General features: G+C 37.1%; 1 long non-coding RNA gene across 1 annotated transcript; it reads right to left on the bottom strand.

Moving 5' to 3' along the window:
- Positions 1 to 792: 792 nt before the first annotated feature.
- LOC123555332 (uncharacterized) lies at positions 793 to 21322 on the bottom strand. Its single transcript, XR_006687238.2, has 3 exons — positions 20058 to 21322; positions 17635 to 17785; positions 793 to 1035 (listed from the first exon to the last, which is right to left on the bottom strand). It is a non-coding gene; the product is annotated as an uncharacterized LOC123555332 (long non-coding RNA).
- Between the last annotated feature and the right edge of the window lie 872 nt (positions 21323 to 22194).

The raw sequence follows: 22194 nt of genomic DNA, 5'->3' as shown, positions 1-22194 counted from the left end.
TTAGGGTCACTGTTACCTTGACCTTTGACATACAGACCTAAAAATCAATAGGGGTCATCTGCTGGTGATGACCAACCTCCCTATCAACTTTCATGAGCCTAGGCCCAAGCGTTCTTGAGTTATCATCCGGAAACGGATTGGTCTACATTCCGACCGACCGACTGACATCTGCAAAACAATATACCCCTCCTTCTTCGAAGGGGGGCAAAACAAAGATATGACAGAAAAACAAAGGTTGCTGAAAAACTTTAACCTTAAAAATAGCCGAAGTATAACAGCTTGGTAACCTTGACCTTGGGTATAATGGGCTCAGCCCAAACACATACATTGTTTGTATACTGGACAATGTTTATGTGAAGTTATAGTAAGATATAAGTAACAGTAACAAAGATATGACAGAAAAACAAAGGTTGCCGAAAAACTTTAACCAAGAAGGGGCACACCGACGGGAGTAGTATAGCCCCCCTATTCTCCGAATAGTGGAGCTAAAAACTGAGATATAGTGAATATGCATAAAAATTAACCTTAAATTCTAAGTAAAAGGTCCTTAATTCATGAAAAATTGGTGCCAGTTATGCATCTTGTGCCACATGATGTGGGTGAAAAGGTGGAACATCTATTTTAAGTTTTAATCAAATCCATTTAGTAATAACAAAGATATAGATTTCAGGATGCGAAATGACGCAACGGGACAAAACTGACTCCTATATAGCCCCTCTCCACCCCCCAACATGTTTGGTGTGGGTATAATAAATCACTATGGGTTAATTCATATGTATGACTGAATACTCACAAGTTCTGGTTCAAGACTGGGTACTATTGCATTCTCTGCAGTTCCTTAAATCTGCCTTTCTCCGACGAATCTGGAAAGTTCAGGACTTGTTTCTCCAAGGTGTGTCTCAGCAACTGCCAAACAGATGTTGAGTTACTGGTCTTAATGACCATGATACTGGTCTCATAATCAAGCAAAATTTCTACTTTCTGCACCATCATTGGTCTCCCCTGCATCTGTTGATTTTCCTTCATCATTATTTTCTGAAATAATTTCAACAGTTTTAGTCCTGTGTTTAAATTACAGTATAAATAACAAGAGGACCATGATGGTCCTGAATCGCTCACCTTTTCCCACATGACCCAGTTTTGAGTATGATATCGTTTTTTCTACTATCTGACATAGTGACCTAGTTTTTGAGCTCATGTGACCCAGTTTCGAACTTGACCTAGATATTATCAAGATAAAAATTCTTTCCAATTTTCATGAAGATCCATTGAAAAATATGGTCTCTAGAGAGGTCACAAGGTTTTTCTATTATTTGACCTATTGACCTAGTTTTCGAAGGTACGTGTCCCTGTTTTGAAATTTATCTAGATATCATCAAGGTGAACATTCTCACTAATTTTCATGAAGATCTCATGAAAAATATGGCCTCTAGAGAGGTCACAAGGTTTTTCTATTTTTAGACCTACTGGCCTAGACCGCACATGACCCAGTTTCGAAAATGACCTAGATATCATCAAGGTGAACATTCAGATCAATTTTCATGAAGATACATTGAAAAATACGGCCTCTAGAGAGGTCAAAAGATTTTTCTAATTTTAAACCTACTGACCTAGTTTTTGACCACAGTTGATCCAGTTTCAAACTTGACCTAGATATTATCAAGATGAACATTCCGACCAACTTTCATACAGATCCCATGAAAAGTATGGCCTCTAGAGAGGTCACAAGGTTTTTTTATTATTTGACCTACTGACCTAGTTTTTTAAGGCACTTGACCCAGTTTCTAAATTGACCTAGATATCATCAAGGTGAACATTCTGACTAATTTTCATGAAGATCCATTCAAGGGTATGGCCTCTAGAGAGGTCACAAGGTTTTTCTATTTCAAGACCTACTGACCTAGTTTTTAATCGCAGTTGACCCAGTTTCAAACTTGACCTAGATATCATCAAGATAAACATTCAGACCAACTTTAATACAGATCCCATGAAAAATATGGCCTCTAGAGAGGCCACAACGTTTTTTCATTATTTGACCTACTGACCTACTTTTTGAAGGCACGTGACCCACTTTCGAACTTGACTTAGATATCATCAAGATGAACATTCTGACCAAATTTTATGGAGATCCATTCACAAGTCTGTCCTCTAGAGAGGTCACAAGGTTTTTCTATTTTTAGACCTACTGACCTAGTTTTTGACCGCACATGACCCTGTTTCGAACTTGACCTAGATATCATCAAGATGAACATTCTGACCAAATTTCATACAGATCCCATGAAAAATATGGCCTTTAGAGAGGTCACAAGGTTTTTCTATTATTTGACCTACTGACCTAGTTTTAGATGGCACGTGACCCACTTTCGAACTTGACCTAAATATCATCAAGGTGAACATTCAGACCAAATTTCATGAAGATCTCATGAAAAATATGGTCTCTAGAGAGGTCACAAGGTTTTTCTATTATTTGACCTACTGACCTAGTTTTTGATGGCATGTGACCCAATTTCAAACCTGACCTAGATATCATCAAGGTGAACATTCTGACCAACTTTCATGAAGATCTCATGAAATATATGGTCTCTAGAGAGGTCACAAGGTTTTTCTATTTTTAGACCTACTGACCTAGTTTTTGACCGCACGTGACCCAGTTTTGAACTTGACCTAGATATCATCAAGATGAACATTCAGACAAACTTTCATACAGATCCCATGAAAAATATGGCCTTTACAGAGGTCACAAGGTTTTTCTATTATTTGACCTACTGACCTAGTTTTTTTAGGCAGGTGACCCAGTTTCGAACTTGACCTAGAAATTATCAAGGTGAACGTTCTGACCAATTTTCATGAAGATCTTGTGAAATATATGGCCTCTAGAGAGGTCACAAGGTTTTTCAATTTTTAGACCTTCTGACCTAGTTTTTGATGGCACGTGACCCAGTTTCAAACTTGACCTAGATATCATCACGGTTAACATTCTGACCAATTTTCATGAAGATCTTGTGAAATATATGGCCTCTAGAGAGGTCACAAGGTTTTTCTATTTTTAGACCTACTGACCTAGTTTTTGATGGCACGTGACCGAGTTTCGAACTTGACCTAGATATCATCAAGATGAACATTCTGACTAACTTTCATAAAGATCCCACAAAAAATCTGACCTCTAGAGTGGTCACAAGCAAAAGTTTACGGATGCACGCACGGACGGACGAGGGACACCGCGCGATCACAAAAGCTCACCTTGTCACTTTGTGACAGGTGAGCTAATAAAACAAGAGCTGTCTGTAAAACAGCACGCTCGACTTTTCTCAGTGCTTGACTCTGAATTAGAGTTTTGCCAGTAAAAGGGGCATAAATCTGTCAAAACTCTAATCAGAGTTAGGCCTAAAAAAACAAGAGCACCGCCTTGCGGGTGCTGACGCTCATCTGATTTTTTTTGTATAATAGAAATATTGTCCTACCCATGATTTTCTAAGTCTAAAAAGGGCCATCATTCTTGCAAAAAGCAGGATAGAGTTATGTTTCTTGATGTACAGTGTCCACTTATGATGGTGAAAAACTGTTGCAAGTTTTAAAGCAATAGCTTTGATAGTTTATGAGAAAAGTTGACTTAAACATAATATTCAACCAAGAAAATGATTTTTCTAAGTCCAAAAGGGGCAATAATTATTGCAAAAAGCAGGATGGAGTTATGTTGCTTGCTTTACAGGGTCAGCTTATGATGGTGAACAACAGTTGCAAGTTTTAAAGCAATAGCTTTGATGGTTTAAGAGAAAAAGTTGACCTAAACATAAAACTTAACCAAGAAATCTGATATTTTCTAAGTCCAAAAGGGGCCATCATTCTTGCAAAAAGCAGGATGGAGTTATGTTTCTTGCTGTACAGGGTCCACTTATGATGGTGAAAAACTGTTGCAAGTTTTAAACCAATAGCTTTGATAGTTTAGGATAAAAGTTGACCTAAACATAAAATTTAACCAAGAAAACTGATTTTCTAAGTCCAAAAGGGGCAATAATTCTTGCAAAAAGCAAGATGGAGTTATGTTTCTTGATGTACAGGGTCTGCTTATGATGGTGAACAAGTATTCCAAGTTTCAAAGCAATAGCTTTGATAGTTTAGGAGAAAAGTTGACCTAAACATAAAACTTAACCAAGAAATCTGATATTTTCTAAGTACAAAAGGGGCCATAAATCTTGCAAAATGTAAGATGGAGTTATGTTTCTTGCTATACAGGGTCAGCTTATGATGGTGAACAAGTATTCCAAGTTTCAAAGCAATAGCTTTGATAGTTTAGGAGAAAAGCTGACCTAAACATAAAACTTAACCAAGCAACGCCGACGCAGACGCCGACGCCGACGCCGACGCCGACAACCGCTCAAGTGATGACAATAACTCATCATTTTTTTTCAAAAAATCAGATGAGCTAAAAAAAAAAAGGTTTGTTTCTGGTTTCCCGACCAACCGTCTTTTTACTGCTGACCGTAACTTTTTTAAGGATCCCCCGAAAAAAAATAACCGACCCGTTTTCTGCCAGAGGAGTGCCGCAAAGTGTCGCAGGTACGAGACGGAACTATACGCCAAATATTGGCTGAAATATTCTTTGATGCGTCCCGAGTTAGAAAGTTCTGCCCCATGTTCACCGTCATAAACAGAAGTATGGCAGTAGGCGGAGCGTCGTTATGTTAATTAGCTACTAATAGATGTCAATCACACCACGTACCGATTGACATCTCATGGTTTGTATTCAGTACAATAATCCCTGTCATTATCAGATGTTTATTGATCAATGTGTAAAAGTTAGTTGATAAACAATGCAGCTTTAGATTATCTTAATTGTTTGCACCACTTGATAATTAGCGGTATGCAACTTATATTGTACTGTTATATGTCTTGCCTACTTAAAAATAAAAATTATCTAAATAGAACAACAAATTGGATAATCAAGATCATTATTTTGTTTGCTTGATACGATTATCAATCCGGTCAAGCGTTACGGCCAACAGAAAATTTATTATCATTGCTGAGGCTTTGTTTGGTCCAATACAAATTAAATGCTTTAAATAAGCAGAAATTATAAGTATGGTGAAAAAAAACGAAATTCAAAACAGGTATTCATCAAGAATTTTAAAGGTTTACTTTCGTTTTCCATATTTGTCACCCGTTTTCGCGACCGTGATTTTCGGACAATTTTAGCATTTCTTACAAGATTTTTCTAGTACAATCTAAATAGAAAGCCATATAAAAGTCTGCATTTAAGAAAAATATTATCACTGTTGCAAAATCAGCCCTTATTTTGAAGCATTTTTCGATAATAAAATGCAAAGGCACCAAACCCCACCCACTTTTAGGCAACTAAAATATAAATTGAAAAAAAAAATCTGTACTTGTTTTAGATAAAGTTTGTGGAAGTTGCATTAATAACAGTATAGCTTGACCCCAGAAAAGCTGATCTTGACATGAAATAATTGCAGTTACCAGTAGTATGTTGAGAAAAGGAAACGGCTTTAATGAAAGTTATACTTGTTATAGTTCTTACATGGTATTTTATTCTTTGAAGGCAATGAAAATTCCCCCTCTTCACAGTATGTTATTTATTTGGGTTTTATGGCGCACCAACACAGTATAGGCTATATGGCGGAAAACAGGACTACAAATTTTGCATAACAATATGTGCATGTTTTTTTTTTTTACTTTAGTTAATCTTGGAAACTAAATACTCTGTGCTTTCATTACTTTCCTTGATGAACCTGAAAAGACACGTTCATTGTAGTTCTAAAACATTTATCTGCATTTATTAATATAAAGCAATAATGAGCAATTGGTACATGTATGCAACTGAGCTTCATGTCCCATATATATAAAAAAAAAAAAAAAAAAATCCCTACCTACCAACCCATACTTTTTTTGGAGCTGTAACCAGAAACAAACTTATTTTTCTTTTAGGCCTTATGGGGATTGTTGCGTATGGTGTATATTTTGATAGTAAATAACTATTTTAAGTTTCAGGTTAATAGCTTTGATAGTAATAGAGATATTGGAGCTATATAAAACTTTAACCAAACTAGAATGTGTCTGTAGGACACAGGGTGTGTCCCCCACTGGTACATTTGTCACAAATAAGGGGAAATCATTCAAATGTTTGCCGTCTTAATGGGGTATAGCCTCAAAAAAAATATGAAATTGATTCATTATTCTATACCATACACTTTTTGAGCTATGAGCATCACAAACAAAAAATCCACTATTTTGGCTATTTCAAGGGCCATAACTCTGTAATAAACACTAAAATTCTGTGAAAATGTGCATTTTTTGACTTTTTCAGGGGCCATAACTCTGGAAATAGGGGGCAGACCCAGATAAAAAAAATAGGAGGTGCACAAGTTCATATCATGATAAAGATTCATGTAAGGTTTCATCAATTTATATCAAATACTTTGAGCTAGGCGTGTCACAAGGTGAAAATGTGCATTTTTGACTATTTCAGGGGCCAGAACTCTAGAAATAGGGGTCGGACCCAGATGAAAAATAGGAGGTGCACAAGTTCATATCATGATTAAGACTCCTGCAAGGTTTCATGAATCTATATCAAATACCTTTTGAGCTAGGCGTGTCATAAGGTGAAAATGTGCATTTTTGACTATTTCAGGGGCCATAACTCTAAAAATAGGAGGTGGAGCCTGGCAAAAAATAGGTGCGCAAGTTCATACCATGATAAAAACTCATGCAAGGTTTCATCAATTCATATCAAATACTTTTTGAACTAGGCGTGTCACAAGGTGAAAATGTGCATTTTTGACTATTTCAGGGGCCATAACTTTTTTTCACCCCAGGGGCATAATTTGAACAATCTTGTCAGAGATCCACTAGGCAATGCTACATACCAAATATCAAAGGCTTTCAGAAAAGAAGATTTTTATTTTTTCCCTATATAAGTGTATGTTAAATTTGGGACCCCCAGGGCTGGGCCTCTTTTCACCCCAGGGGCATAATTTGAACAATTTTGGCAGAGGACCACAAGGCAATGAAGCATACCAAATATCAAAGCCTAGGCCTTGCAGTTTCAGGCAAGAAGATTTTTAAACTTTTTTTCCTATACAAGTCTAAGTAAAACTTCAGAACCCCCGGGGCAGGGCCTCTTTTCACCCCAGGGGCATAATTTGAACAATTTTGGTAGAGGACCACAAGGCAATGTTTCATACTAAATATCAAAGGCCTAGGTCTTGCGTTTTCAGACAAGAAGATTTTCAAAGTTTTTTCCTATACAAGTCTATGTACAAAAATTTTGGTTGAGGACCAAAAGACAATGCTACAAACCAAATGTCGAAGGCCTAAGTCTTGTGGTTTCAGACAAGAAGATTTTTAAACATTTTTCAAATATAAGTCTATGTAAAACATGGGACCCCCCATGGGCGGGGCCATATTTGACCCTATGGGGATAATTTGTAAAATCTTGGTAGAGGACCACTAGATGATGCTACATACTAAATATCAAAGCCCTAGGCCGCGTGGTTTAGTACAAGAAGATTTTCAAAGTTTTCCCTATACAAGTCTATATAAACTATGTGACCCCCGGGGCAGAGCCATATTTGACCCTAGGGGGATAATTTGAACAACCCTGGTAGAGGACCACTAGATGATGCTGCACACCAGATATCAAAACCCTACGCCTTGTGGTTTTGAACAAGATTTTAAAAGTCTTTCCTTTCAGTTGCCATGGCAACCAGAGTTCTATGGACTTCAATTCTTTGATTTTTTTTTGAAAGGGGGCCACCAAAGGATCTTTCCTGTGAAGTTTGGTGTAATTCTGCCCAGTGGTTTTCAAGAAGATTTTTTTAGAAAATGTTGACGGACACACAATGGACCACACATGACGGACGTCGGACATTGAGCGGTCACAAAAGCTCACCATGACCCTTTGGCTCAGGTGAGCTAAACAAGAGGTCCATGATGGCCCTATATGGCTCACCTGAGTAACATTGCTCTTAATGATAAGATCAAGTTTTGACATAGATCACATGGGCATACACATTAAATATCATCAGAATAAATATTTTCTTGTAACAGTCCCTTTTGACCTATGGGTCATGTACTAGTCATAGCCAATCTCCATACCAAGTCTGGGGGTCCTTGGCTAAAATGCTGCATTTTTATACCAGCATGTCTATTCCTTACCCTGGAAGACATAAATAACATTTATAACCAATCTCATTAGATGCTGCTGAGGTACATTCATTTACATAAAATAAAGGAAGGTAATTTGTCATAAATTCAGTCAAAAGTTACCTACACTGATTGTCCGAGTCCATCTGATGGCATAAATGACATTTCAAATCAGTATCTTCATTGGTTACCGAGAGACACCAATTTAAATTTGAAACAAAGAAGGTAATCTGACAAAAATCAGTCCATAGTTATATACCCTGATTGTCTCAGTCCAACTAATGACAATGAAATTTCAAACGAGTCCATTTTTATTAAAATCAGGGGAGGTCATCATGCATTTGTATATGCATGTACAAGCCTTTACAACAATATATTACAAAAGTAAGTAAAAGTAGAAATTTCTTACCATGGAAGACATAAATAACGTTTCAAACCAATCTCATTAGAAGCTGCTAGGTACATTCATTTACATACAAGAGAACCATGATGGTCCTGAATCGCTCACCTGTTCCCATATGACCCAGTTTCGAGTATGACGTCGTTTTTTCTATTATTTGACATAGTGACCTAGTTTTTGAGCTCATGTGACCCAGTTTTGAACTTGACCTAGATATCATCAAGATAAAAGTTCTGACCAATTTTCATGAAGATCCATTGAAAAATATGGCCTCTAGAGAGGTCACAAGGTTTTTCTATTATTTGACCTATTGACCTAGTTTTCAAAGGTACATGACCCTGTTTTGAACTTGACCTAGATATCATCACAGTAAAAATACTCACTAATTTTCATGAACATCTATTGAAAAATATGGCCTCTAGAGATGTCACAAGGTTTTTCTATTTTTATACCTACTGGCCTAGTTCTTGACCGCACATGACCCAGTTTGGAAACTGACTTAAATATCATCAAGGTGAACATTCAGACCAATTTTCATGAAGATCCATTGAAAAATATGGCCTCTAGAGAGGTCAAAAGATTTTTCTAATTTTAGACCTACTGACCTAGTTTTTGACCGCAGTTGAACCAATTTCAAATTTGACCTAGATATCATCAAGATGAACATTCAGAACAACTTTCATACAGATCCCATGAAAACTATGGCCTCTATAGTGGCCAAGTTTCAAAACTAACCTAGATATCATCAAGGTGAACATTCTGACCAATTTTCATGAACATCCATTCAAGGGTATGGCCTCTAGAGAGGTCACAAGGGTTTTCTATTTTAAGACCTACTGACCTAGTTTTTGATTGAAGTTGACCCAGTTTCAAACTTGACCTATATATCATCAAGATAAACATTCAGACCAACTTTCATACAGATCCCATGAAAAATATGGCCTCTAGAGAGGTTACAAGGTTTTTTCATTATTTGACCTACTGACCTACTTTTTGAAAGCACGTGACCTACTTTCTAATTTGACCTTGATATCATCAAAATGAACATCCTGACAAATTTTTAAGAAGATCCATTCACAATTGTGGCCTCTAGAGAGGTCACAAGGTTTTTCTATTTTTAGACCTACTGGCCTAGTTTTTGACCGCACATGACCCAGTTTCGAACTAGACCTAGATATCATTAATATGAACATTCAGACCAACTTTCATACAGATCCCATGAAAAATAAGGCCTTTACAGAGGTCACAAGGTTTTTCTATTATTTGACCTCCTGACCTAGTTTTTGAAGGCACATGACCCAGTTTTGAATTTGACCTAGATATCATCAAGGTGAACATTCTGACCAATTTTCATGAAGATCATGTGAAATATATGGCCTCTAGAGAGGTCACAAGGTTTTTCTATTTTTAGACCTACTGACCTAGTTTTTGACCGCACGTGACCCAGTTTCTAACTTGACCTTGATATCATCAAGGTGAACATTCTAACCAATGTTCATGAAGATCTTATGAAAAATATGGCCTCTAGAGAGGTCACAAGGTTTTTCTATTTTTAGCCCTACTGACCTAGTTTTTGATGGCACGTGACCCAGTTTTGAATTTGACCTAGATATCATCAAGGTGAACATTCTAACCAATTTTCAGGAAGATCTTATGAAAAATATGGCCTCTAGAGAGGTCACAAGGTTTTTCTATTTTTAGACCTCCTGACTTAGTTTTTGATGGCACATGACCCAGTTTCAAACTTGACCTAGATATCATCAAGGTGAACATTCTGACCAATTTTCATGAAGATCTTGTGAATTATATGGCCTCTAGAGAGGTCACAAGGTTTTTCTATTTTTTTAGACCTACTGACCTAGTTTTTGATCGCACGTGACCCAGTTTCGGACTTGACCTAGATATCATTAAGATGAACATTCTGACCAATTTTCATGAACATCTTATGAAAAATATGGCCTCTAGAGAGGTCACAAGGTTTTTCTATTTTTAGACCTACTGACCTAGTTTTTGACCGCACGTGAACCAGTTTCGAACTTGACCTAGATATCATCAAGGTGAACATTCTGACCAACTTTCATAAAGATCCCATGAAAAATGTGACCTCTAGAGTGGTCACAAGCAAAAGTTTACGCACTAACGGACGCACGGACGGACGGACGCTGCGCGATCACAAAAGCTCACCTTGTCACTTTGTGACAGGTGAGCTAAAAAAATAAAGGGAGGTAATTTGTCATAAATTCAGTCAATATGTATCTTCACTGATTGTCCAAGTCCATCTGATGGCATAAATGAAATTTCAGATCAGTATCTTCATTAGTTACGGAGATATACCCATTTTAATTTGAAATAAAGGGAGGTAATTGACATAAAATCAGTCCATAGTTATCTACCCTGATTGTATGAGTCCAACTAATGACAAAAATGAAATATCAAACGACTCCTATAAGTACTTACTGATATAAATAAAATCAGGGGAGATAATCAGATATAAAATAACTCCAGAACCTATGATTGGACCTGACATATTCATCAAGGAATCCAAGATTTATTGTTGCTGAAGATATTTTGCAAGTTTGTATCAAATCAAATCATAAATGAAGTCTCCATATGGCTGCAAAAGCCAAAGTACCAAATTTTGGACCTCTAAGGGGCTACAACTCAGGAACCCATGATGTGATCTGGCCAGTTTTCGAAAGAAACCATGGTATTATGCCAATACAAGTTGTGTGCAAGTTTGATTAAAGTTGATTGCAAAATGTTGTCTCTATTGTGTTCACAAGCCAAAAATGGCAAATTTTGGCATTTTAAGGGCCCGTAACTCTCAAACCCATGATGAGATCTGGCCAGTTTCTAAAAGGAACGGAGATATTATGCCAATACAAGTTCTGTACAAGTTTTAATAAAAAATGATTGCAAAATGTGGTCTCTATCGTGTTCACAAGCCAAAAATGGCAAATTTTGGCCCTTTAAGGGACCATAACTTTGGAACCCATGATAGGATTTGGCCAGTTTTTGAAAGGAACTGAGATATTATGCCAATACAAGTTGTGAGCAAGTTTGACTAAAGTTGATTGCAGAATGTTGTCTCTATTGTGTTCACAAGCCAAAATTAGCAAATTTTGGCCCTTTAAGTGGCCTTAATTCTGGAACCCATGATGGGATCTGGCTAGTTTTTTAAAGGAACCGAGATTTTATGCCCATACAAGTTGAGTGCAAGTTTGATTAAAATCAAATACAAAATGTGGTCTATTGTGTTCACAAGGAAATTGTGGATGGACGGACGACGGATGAAGGATGATCACAAAAAGCTCAGCCTGTCACTATGTGACAGTCGAGTTAAAAAGGAAATTTTGGAGGGGAAGGGAGGGTGCGTGCAGCTTTGGGGGTGAGCGGGTGAGGGTACAAAACATCACATGCTGATTATAAACATTGATGGTAAATTAACAAGAGCTGTCAGTTGACAGCGCGCTCGACTATTCTCAGTGCTTGATAGTATAATACAGGCTATGAGTAAAGCTTTAACATTACAATCAGCATATTCTAAGTCAAAAAGGGACCATAATTCAGTCAAAATGCTTGATAGAGTTGCCTCCTCCTTTTTACAGACTGGGGTCATGATGGTTAACAAGTATGCAAAATATCAAAGCAATATCTCAATGGACTTTGAATATATTTGGGGTGGTTTGCAAACTTTAACATTACAATAAGCATATTCTAAGTCAAAAAGGGGCCATAATTCAGTCAAAATGCTTGATAGAGTGGCCTCCTCCTTTTAACAGACTAGGGTCATGATGGTAAACAAGTATGCAAAATATGAAAGCAATATCTCAATGGACTTTGAAAATATTTGGGGTGGTACGCAAACTTTAACATTTGTGTGACGCTAACGCCGATGCTGGGGCGAGTAGGATAGCTCCCCTATTCTTCGAAAGGTCAAGCTAAAAATGAAACAAGAGGGTTAATGACCCTAAAGCGCACACCTGTGTACAAGGCTTCAAGTGTGTTTGTATTAAGTACAGAGTTAGGTTTCTTCTACGTTAGCCTATATTATATACATACACACTTTTGAACCTAGGGCAATAATTTGAACAATTATGGTAGACATTACAAATCTGATATAACACGCCAAATATCAAGGCTCTAGCTAATAATGATTCAGAGAAGAAAAGTGACCATGCCCTTTGGCAGCCATGTTTTTTGACAAATCGGAATAATTTGAACAATACTAGTACAGGGTCACACAAGAACCATTTTTTGTAAAATTGTTTTAAAATCGGGCTTGCAGTTTCAAACAAGAAGATTTTTAAAGTTTCCACTATATACATATAGGGAAAAGTGACCATGCTCTCTGGCGGCCATGTGTTTAGACGAATCAAAATAATTTGAACATTCTTGGTAGAGGGTTACACAAGGACCATTTGTGTAAAATTATTCTAAAATTGGTAGCAGTTTCACACAAGAAGATTTTTAAAGTTTCCACTATATATATATAGGGAAAAGTGACCACGCCCTCTGGCAGCCATGTTTTTTTTGACAAATCAAAATAATTTGAACAATTTTGGTAGAGGGTCACACAAGGACCACTTGTGTAAAATTATTCTAAAATCAGGCAAGCAGGTTCTCACAAGAAGATTTTTAAGTGTCCACTATATACATATTGGGAAAAGTGACCATGCCCTCTGGCGGCAATGTTTATTGACTAATTAAAACTAGAAAATGCTTTTGTTAAAAAGCGCATGTCTCCCCCAATGCAAAGTCCTATAGGGAAGAAGTCAATAGGGGTCAGGAGCGAAAGTCAAAGAGACACTGATGGTTGGCTGCAATAGGGATCATCTACTTGGCATGTCCAGTCATCCCGCTAAATTTCAACACTCGTGGCCTAGTGGTTCTCAAGTCACTGTTCAGGCTCCTGTGTGTTGACCTTTGATCAAGTGACCTCAAAATAAATAGGGGTCATCTACTCTGCATGTCCAATCATCCTATTAAGTTTCAACATTGTAGGTCAAGTGGTTCACAAGTTATTTCAAACAAGAGCACCGCCTTGCGGGTGCTGACGCTCATCTGATTTTTTTGTGTAATAGAAATATTGTCCTACCCATGATTTTCTAAGTCTAAAAAGGGCCATCATTCTTGCAAAAAGCAGGATAGAGTTATGTTTCTTGATGTACAGTGTCCACTTACGATGGTGAAAAACTGTTGCAAGTTTTAAAGCAATAGCTTTGATAGTTTATGAGAAAAGTTGACTTAAACATTATACTCAACCAAGAAAATGATTTTCTAAGTCCAAAAGGGGCAATAATTATTGCAAAAAGCAGGATGGAGTTATGTTGCTTGCTGTACAGGGTCAGCTTATGATGGTGAACAAGTGTTGCAAGTTTCAAAGCAATAGCTTTGATAGTTTAAGAGAAAAAGTTGACCTAAACATAAAACTTAACCAAGAAATCAGATATTTTCTAAGTCCAAAAGGGGCCATAAATCTTGCAAAAAGCAGGACGGAGTTATGTTTCTTGCTATACAGGGTCAACTTATGATGGTGAACACGTGTTGCAAGTTTTAAAGCAATAGCTTTGATAGTTTAGGATAAAAGCTGACCTAAACATAAAACTTAACCAAGAAAACTGATTTTCTAAATCCAAAAGGGGCAATAAATCTTGCAAAAAGCAAGATGGAGTTATGTTTCTTGATGTACAGGGTCTGCTTATGATGGTGAACAAGTATTCCAAGTTTCAAAGCAATAGCTTTGATAGTTTAGGAGAAAAGTTGACCTAAACATAAAACTTAACCAAGAAATCTGATATTTTCTAAGTACAAAAGGGGCCATAAATCTTGCAAAAAGCAAGATGGAGTTATGTTTCTTGCTATACAGGGTCAGCTTATGATGGTGAACAAGTATTCCAAGTTTCAAAGCAATAGCTTTGATAGTTTAGGAGAAAAGCTGACCTAAACATAAAACTTAACCAGGCAACGCCGACGCAGACGCCGACGCCGACGCCGACAACCGCTCAAGTGATGACAATAACTCATCATTTTTTTTCAAAAAATCAGATGAGCTAAAAAATGATTTTACATGAACAGGCCACTGTGACCTTGACCTTTAATAGACTGACCCCAAATAGGGGTCATCTACTCTGCATGTTCAATCATCCTATGAAGTTTCAACATTCTGGGTCAAGTGGTTCTCAAGTTATTGATGGGAACTGGTTATCAAGGTTCAGGCCCCTGTGACCTTGACCTTTAACGGAGTGACCCCAAAAACAGTAAGGTCATTTACTCTGCATGAACAATCATCCTATGAAGTTTCAACATTCTGGGTCGAGAGGTTCTCAAGTTATTGATTGGAAATGGTTTTCCATGTTCAGGCCCCTGTGGCCTTGACCTTGAACAGAGTGACCCTAAAATCGTTAGGGTTCATCTACTCTGCATGACCAATCATCCTATGAAGTTTCATCATTCTGGGTCAAGTGGTTCTCAAGTTACTGACCGGAAATGGTTTTCAATGTTCGGGCCCCTGTGACCTTGACCTTTCACAGAGTGACCCCGAAATCGTTAGGGGTCATCTACTCTTTATGACCAATCATCCTATTAAGTTTAAAAATTCTGGGTCAAGTGGTTCTCAAGTTAATGACCGGAAATGGTTTTCAATGTTCAGGCCCCTGTGACCTTGACCTTTAATGGAGTGACCCCAAAATCGATAGGGGTCATCTACTTTGCATGTACAATCATCCTATGAAGTTTCAACATTCTGGGTCAAGTGGTTCTCTAGCTATTGATCTGAAATGGTTTTCAATGTTCAGGCCCCTGTGACCTTGACCTTTGATGGAGTGATCCCATAATCAATAAGGGTCATCTACTCTTTATGACCAATCATCCTATCAAGTTTCAACATTCTGGGTCAGGTTGTTCTCTAGTTATTGATTGGGAATGGTTTTCAATGTTCAGGCCCCTGTGACCTTGACCTTTGACGGAGTGACCCCAAAATCAATAGGGGTCATCTACTCTTCATGATCAATCATCCTATGAAGTTTCAACATTCTGGGTCAAGTGGTTCTCTAGTTATTGATCGGAAATGGTTTTCAATGTTCAGGCCCCTGTGACCTTGACCTTTGACGGAGTGACCCCAAAATCAATAGGGGTCATCTACTCTTCATGACCAATCATCCTATGAAGTTTCAACATTCTGGGTCAAGTGGTTCTCTAGTTATTGATCGGAAATGGTTTTCAATGTTCAGGCCCCTGTGACCTTGACCTTTGACAGAGTAACCTCAAAAACAATAGGGGTCGTCTACTCCAGCAGCCCTACAACCCTATGAAGTTTGAAGGTTCTAGGTCAAATGGTTCTCCAGTTATTGCTCGGAAATGAAGTGTGACGTACGGATGGACAGACGGAAGGACAGACGGACAGGGTAAAAACAATATGTCTCCTTGGGGAGACATAATAATTTGAACAATCTTGGTAGAGGGTCACACAAGGACCATCTGTGTAAAATTATTCTAAAATTGGGCAAGCAGTTTCACACAAGAAGATTTTTAACGTTTTCACTGTATTTATACTGGGAAAAGTGACCATGCCCTCTGGCGGCAATGTTTTTTGATGAATTGAAATAATTTGAAGAATCTTAGTGGAGGCTCACACGGCCATATGTGTAAAATTATTCAAGAATCGGGCAAGCAGTTTCATAAAGAAGATTTTTAAAGTTTTCACTATATACAAATACATGACCAGATGTGGGTACACAACTTCACATGTTTATAATAAATGTACAAATATGTGGATTTTTAAACAATAAAAGGGCAATAACTGTTAAGTTATAGATCAACTTTATGCATCGAGGCGTGTCTGTACTTTTAGCTTATAACAATACTGCAGTAAACGCCGAGGATAGCGGATAAGTCATGCCTCACTAATTGTCACTGAATTTAGTAGAGAGATCCGGACGAAACTGTTTGCTCAACCATATTATGGTGATCTAAATTCAATTTAAGTTTCATAGTTCTAGGTCAAATATACCGTATTTTCCCGAATAAACGCCCCCGGGGGCGTTACATGTTCATTTGATGTTAAAAAAATAAAAAATGAAAATTTTACAGAACTTAAAAACATCGTTCAAACCAACTGTAAAGTGTTTCTGTGTTGTTTAATTCCCCCAAAACGTAATTATTTGGCATCCAATTTAATGCAGTGTGTCTTAAAATTATGCATTTAAATACGGTACCTCATGTATTCCGTGACACGCTCACGACATTACACATTACGTCATCATACCCAAACAGCTGTGTATTCCGATAATATTTTCCTTAGTACATGCGGGTAGCAATACACAATGTCAGTGGTTTGACATGCTGCTTATGTGTCGGCTTTTAAATTAAAAGTTATTAAAACTGCCGAAGAAAAGGTTAACACTTTGCCGCAAATTTGTTGAAAGTCGACAGGAAGCTTGTGCGCGGTTGGTGCAAAAACAAATCAAAAATGGATTTACCATTTAATTTTCTATTTGATGATTGGATACGTACCGTACTTAGTATAAACGTTTTGGATTTACGGTACATGGACTGTTTAAAAGTGTGTTTAATTCTTAATACATTGGATACTTACTGTAAATTACTTATTATGTGGACTTATAAAAATGAGGTAGGTGATTTTTTTTTCGTTCTTGTTGACTTTTTTCCCCTCCAAAACGGATGGGGGGCGTTAATTAGAGGGGGGGCCTTAATTCGGGAAAATACGGTATGACAAGTTATGAAGAAGAAACTGCCATATTTATAGTACCCTATATAGTTAACACTAGAAACTTCTAAGGGCCATAACTCTGATGTTAATTGGGCAATCTGACCGAAACTTGACGGGCCGCATAACCTCATAGTGGTGAACATGTATATGAAGTTTTATTGGAATATTCTCAACCACTTCCTAGATATGGCACCGGATGGATGGATGGACAACGCCAAAAATATATATATATATGGAGGTGCAGGCTGATCATGATCTACACTGGCTGCACAGTCAGAATCAATCGTGTCCAGCATGGTACGGGTTAAATAACCAAATCCTTGTTAAATGATACGAGACTTACCTTCATTACCTATTCTCATCCTGTCGTCGGTCCTCTTCACATTCTCTATTTCACCGTTTTCGATTTTAGCCAATCCCTTTTTATGGTCTCTGTTCGTGGCTGCATGTGTTATAGTGCACATTCTTCTTTGCAGAAATCCAACAACTGGTTTCTGAAATAATGAACTTTTTCTTCATACCTGTGATTTTTGTCAATTCATGTTGACCTTAGCCTTACCAAAGGAAACAAGTAATTGAGTCCATTGCCTTTCAATCAATTGTCACTGAAAGTGTATACGAATTGAACATCGGGCAATTAAAAATTAGCAACAGCATTTTCAAAGAGCTTGTTCTGCCTACTTTTAATTTCATAAGAGTACGCTAATTGAAGCCTAGGCCAATTTCTACATTTTTGATGAAGCACTAAACAAATAATATTCTTGTATTCCATTGCACTTTTTCTTTGTACCAAGTTGCATGAAAAACATACTTCTCTGGTGATCCACTGCTAGAGTGTATTTTCCAAACAGCTTTTAATCAAGTGAATGTACTACAATAACGATATATAGCACAGTCAAAATTTACGCCATTTGCAGTTTAATTTTCTTTTCACCTGCATTCTCAAGCTTTGTGAAATTACTGGACAGAATACAAACTCTCTTGACTATTTATTGGACTTGTTTTTCCATTATTAATGAAAAGGTTCCAAATGTTCTTTGTATTGTACAAAACAGATAGAGCCTAAAAGTTAAAACATCACTTGTTTCATTTTTTATCAAGGAACAAAATTCTTTCCCAGTGTTCAAAGTTATGGTAACTTGCGTAAAAAGTATTACATCTAGTCTCAAGACTTTACAAAATGTGACTAGAGTTGCTTAAAATTTGGTCAGACAATCTGGCAACTTTCACAAAGTCTGCATGATCCTAAATATTATACAAGAGGACCAAGATGGCCGCTTATCTGAGAAATACATCATAACAGTGTAAACATGTTTGACCTAGTGATTATTCTGACCAATTTCCATTAAGATTGGAACAAAAATGTGGTCTAGAGTGTAAATAAGTATTTTCTTTGATTTGACCTAGTGACCTAGTTTTTGACCCCATATGACCCAGATTCTTGCTTGTCCAAGATTCCATAAAAACAATCTAACATTTAAGGAAGATTGGAGCAAAAACAGTGGCCTCTAGTGTATACAAGCTTTTCCTTTGATTTGATCTAGTGGCCTAGTTTTTAGCCCCACATGTCACACATTCCAAATCATCCAAGTCTTTATGATAAAAAACATTCTAACAAAGTTTGATGCAGATAGAATAAAAATGTGGCTCCTAGAGTATAAACAAGCTTATTCTTTTATTTGCCTGGTGATTTAGGTTTTAACCTCATACATTTTTACAAAGTTCCATGCACTTGAAATGAATTATGCAGCCCCTATTGCATAAACTAGGTTTTTCTTTTATTTCAACAGATGACCAAGATTCGAAATTGGGCCAAAGATCATCAAGATAAACATTTTAACCAAATTTCATAAAGATATGGTCATAAATGTGGCCTCTAAAGTAATAAAGCTTTTCCTTAGATCTGACTGGATGACCTAGTTTTCAAGCCAACATGACCCAGATTAAAACTTAACCTAGAGGTCAACAAGACTATCAAATTTCATGAAGATCCAGTGTAAAATGCAGTCCCTATTGCATACAACATATTTTTTCTTTATTTGACCGGGGACCTAGTTTTTGACCCCAGATGACCCATATTCAAACCGGACTTAAGAGTTTTCCAGACAAACATACTGATCAAATTTCATGAAGATCTGGTAAATTATGACCTACTGACCTAGTTTTGACCCCAGATAACCCAAATGATTCAAACTTGACCTAGAATTCATCAAGGCAATCTCATGAAGATTAATTGAAAAATATTGCATACACAAGGTTTTTCTTTGATTTAACCTAGTAACCTAGTTTTTGATTCCAGATGACCAATATTCGAACTAGACCTAAATCTTATCAACGCAATCTTTTTGACCAAATTTCATGAAGATTTATTGAAAAATACAGCCTGTATCGCATACACAAGGTTTTTCTTTGATTTTACTTAGTGACCTAGTTTTTGATCCCATATGATCCATATTCAAACTATTCAAACTAAATTTTATCAAGGCAATCATTCTGACCAAATTTCAAATACAGCCTCTATTGCATACACAAGCAAAATGTTGACAGACAGATGCCAGACAGACTCCAGACATCGAGTGATCACAATAACTCACCTGAGCATTGCTCAGGTGAGCTAAAAACAGAATAAATTTTGTGGAATTACATGTGTACATACCTTGTAAGACAGACGTTGAATAATTATTTACTTGACTGTGTTCTCTGCTTCCAAAAAAGAATTTTATAGATTTGATTTGCATGTGAAAATTTAAGCATAAAAATACTTACTAAATGAAGACAACATACAGACTTAACGTAGATGACATATGCAAGGGCTGGAACGCTTTCAAATTGCCGTGGGAATGTCTCTTGCACTCATGACTGAAATTATCAATAAGCCAAAACAGGCAAAGCTGCCACAGAATTGTTATATTAAGAAAGCTTGCTTTAATAAAAAGAAGTGCAGAAGTGAGCTGAGCAAATTAACATACAAGAAAAAAAAGTCTGCCAGTCCGGCCTGTCCTGGTAATGGAAGGTAATACTTGGCAGAAAATCTGAAAACGAGAAAAAATCCTGCCCGCTCCTGGCAGGCCTTGAATCTGGAAAAAATAGAAATCCTGCCCAATGTATGTTCCGTCCAAGTTTAACACACATTAGATGTTCTAGGCAGGGCATGTACCTGATAAAAAATAAAATCCTTACAATCCCTGATTCCCATCTCACTCAACAAAGGAACAACTATCATCTAGCAACCCACCGGCCGGAATTGTAGACCAGTCACTCCCAAACGTTTCCAACCTTGCGGACATATTATCACCGGTATCCTCGATTGGGTACGATATCTGTCTTGATCAACAGTTAAGGGATCTGTAAGGCCTTGGAATCTGCAAGAAATATTCTGCCCTTTGTATGTTCAGATGAACATACAGTTGCTGTCTAAGGCAGACCTTGAAACTGGAAAAGAAAAAATCCTGCCTACTCCACAAAGAAGTTAACCTAGGCATGTCTTGACGCTGAAAGAAAATCCTGCCGACTGTAAGTATGGACGGAACAAACAGTCAGTTGTAAAAGGCAGGGTTTGGACCTGAAAGAAATAAAATCCTAACAATCCCCAATTCCCATCTCTCTAAACCTTGAGAAACAACCTTCATCTAAACACTGCCGGCGCAGAATTGCAGACCAGTTAGTTACTCCCACACGATCCATCTTGCGGATATATTAGCACCGGAATCCTCGATGGTACCGTTTGTAGGCTCGATCAATAGTTCAGGGATTTGTCAGGCCTTGGCAGCTGTAATAAAAAGCAACTCTGCCATTCTTTTGAAGCAGTATCTCCTCCTCAGCAGTTTGGAAGAATGGCAGAAAAAAAAAAAGAGGGCCATGAAGGCCCTGTATCGCTCACCTGACCTATTGAACTCTGGTGACCTAGTTTCTGACCCCAGATGACCGAATATTGAACTCGTCCAAGCTTTTATTGAGGGTAATATTCTGACCAAGTTTCATTAAGATTTTGGCCAAAATTGTGAGTGTTAAGAGTCAAATTGTTGACGACAACGGCGACGACGACGGACACAGGGCGATCACAAAAGCTCACCTTGCAATATGGCTTTTCCTCTTGAATATTTAACCATGTTTTTTTTTTATATCTTTTTATATACAAAAGTCAAAGAACATGCCACTATTATGTTTAAACATTTTATCAACTTTCAGACTGCCACACATTTACATACACCTTACTGCCACCATTTTAAACATAATACCTTGACACTTTATTTTACAAATAATTCTTTAAACAGACATTGCAACTGGTTTGACCTAGATTATTAATTTAACAGACATTGCTAATGTATCTAAAACACAATTCATTTTACAAAGATCTTAAAGATTTGACTTTTTAACAGACATTGACTTTGGTTTAGAGTTATGCCAAAATAATTTAAATCATATGGCAAGCAAGTTCCTTTTTAATAAGATGGAAGTTGTAGCTGGAGTTAGTACATAATTTATTAAGATGGACAATCTGATAAACTGCAAAAATATACAATGCTTTTGGGATGGAGAGGAAACTGAATTTTCAAAGTTCTGACTACTCTGAAGATACTTGTCTAAAAGACTTGTCGTATACTGTATCGTACGTCACCATAACTCCACAAATCTTAAGTGGCATTCCATGTTGAAGTTTTCTTGAGTATCAGTACATGTTTGAAAAAGTTACAGATTGGACAAGAAAAATAACATTAAATCTTTCACCTCTAAGTCTGATTTTCACCTTTGGGCTGCGATTCTTTAATCTTGTAATGAGGAGCACTTGTCCATAGTAATATTAACTAAAAAAAGATGGATGGAAGAATTATGGCATGGACACAAAATAGATTCTATTTTCTTTGGACCTAAAAGTATGAGACTTTGTCTAATTATGAGACCT

The sequence above is a fragment of the Mercenaria mercenaria genome, chromosome 7 (assembly GCF_021730395.1).
Source record: "Mercenaria mercenaria strain notata chromosome 7, MADL_Memer_1, whole genome shotgun sequence".
In the NCBI taxonomy this organism is placed as follows: domain Eukaryota; kingdom Metazoa; phylum Mollusca; class Bivalvia; order Venerida; family Veneridae; genus Mercenaria; species Mercenaria mercenaria.
The sequence above is the reverse complement of the archived record's forward strand: the minus strand, read 5'-3'. Positions and strand labels throughout refer to the sequence as shown.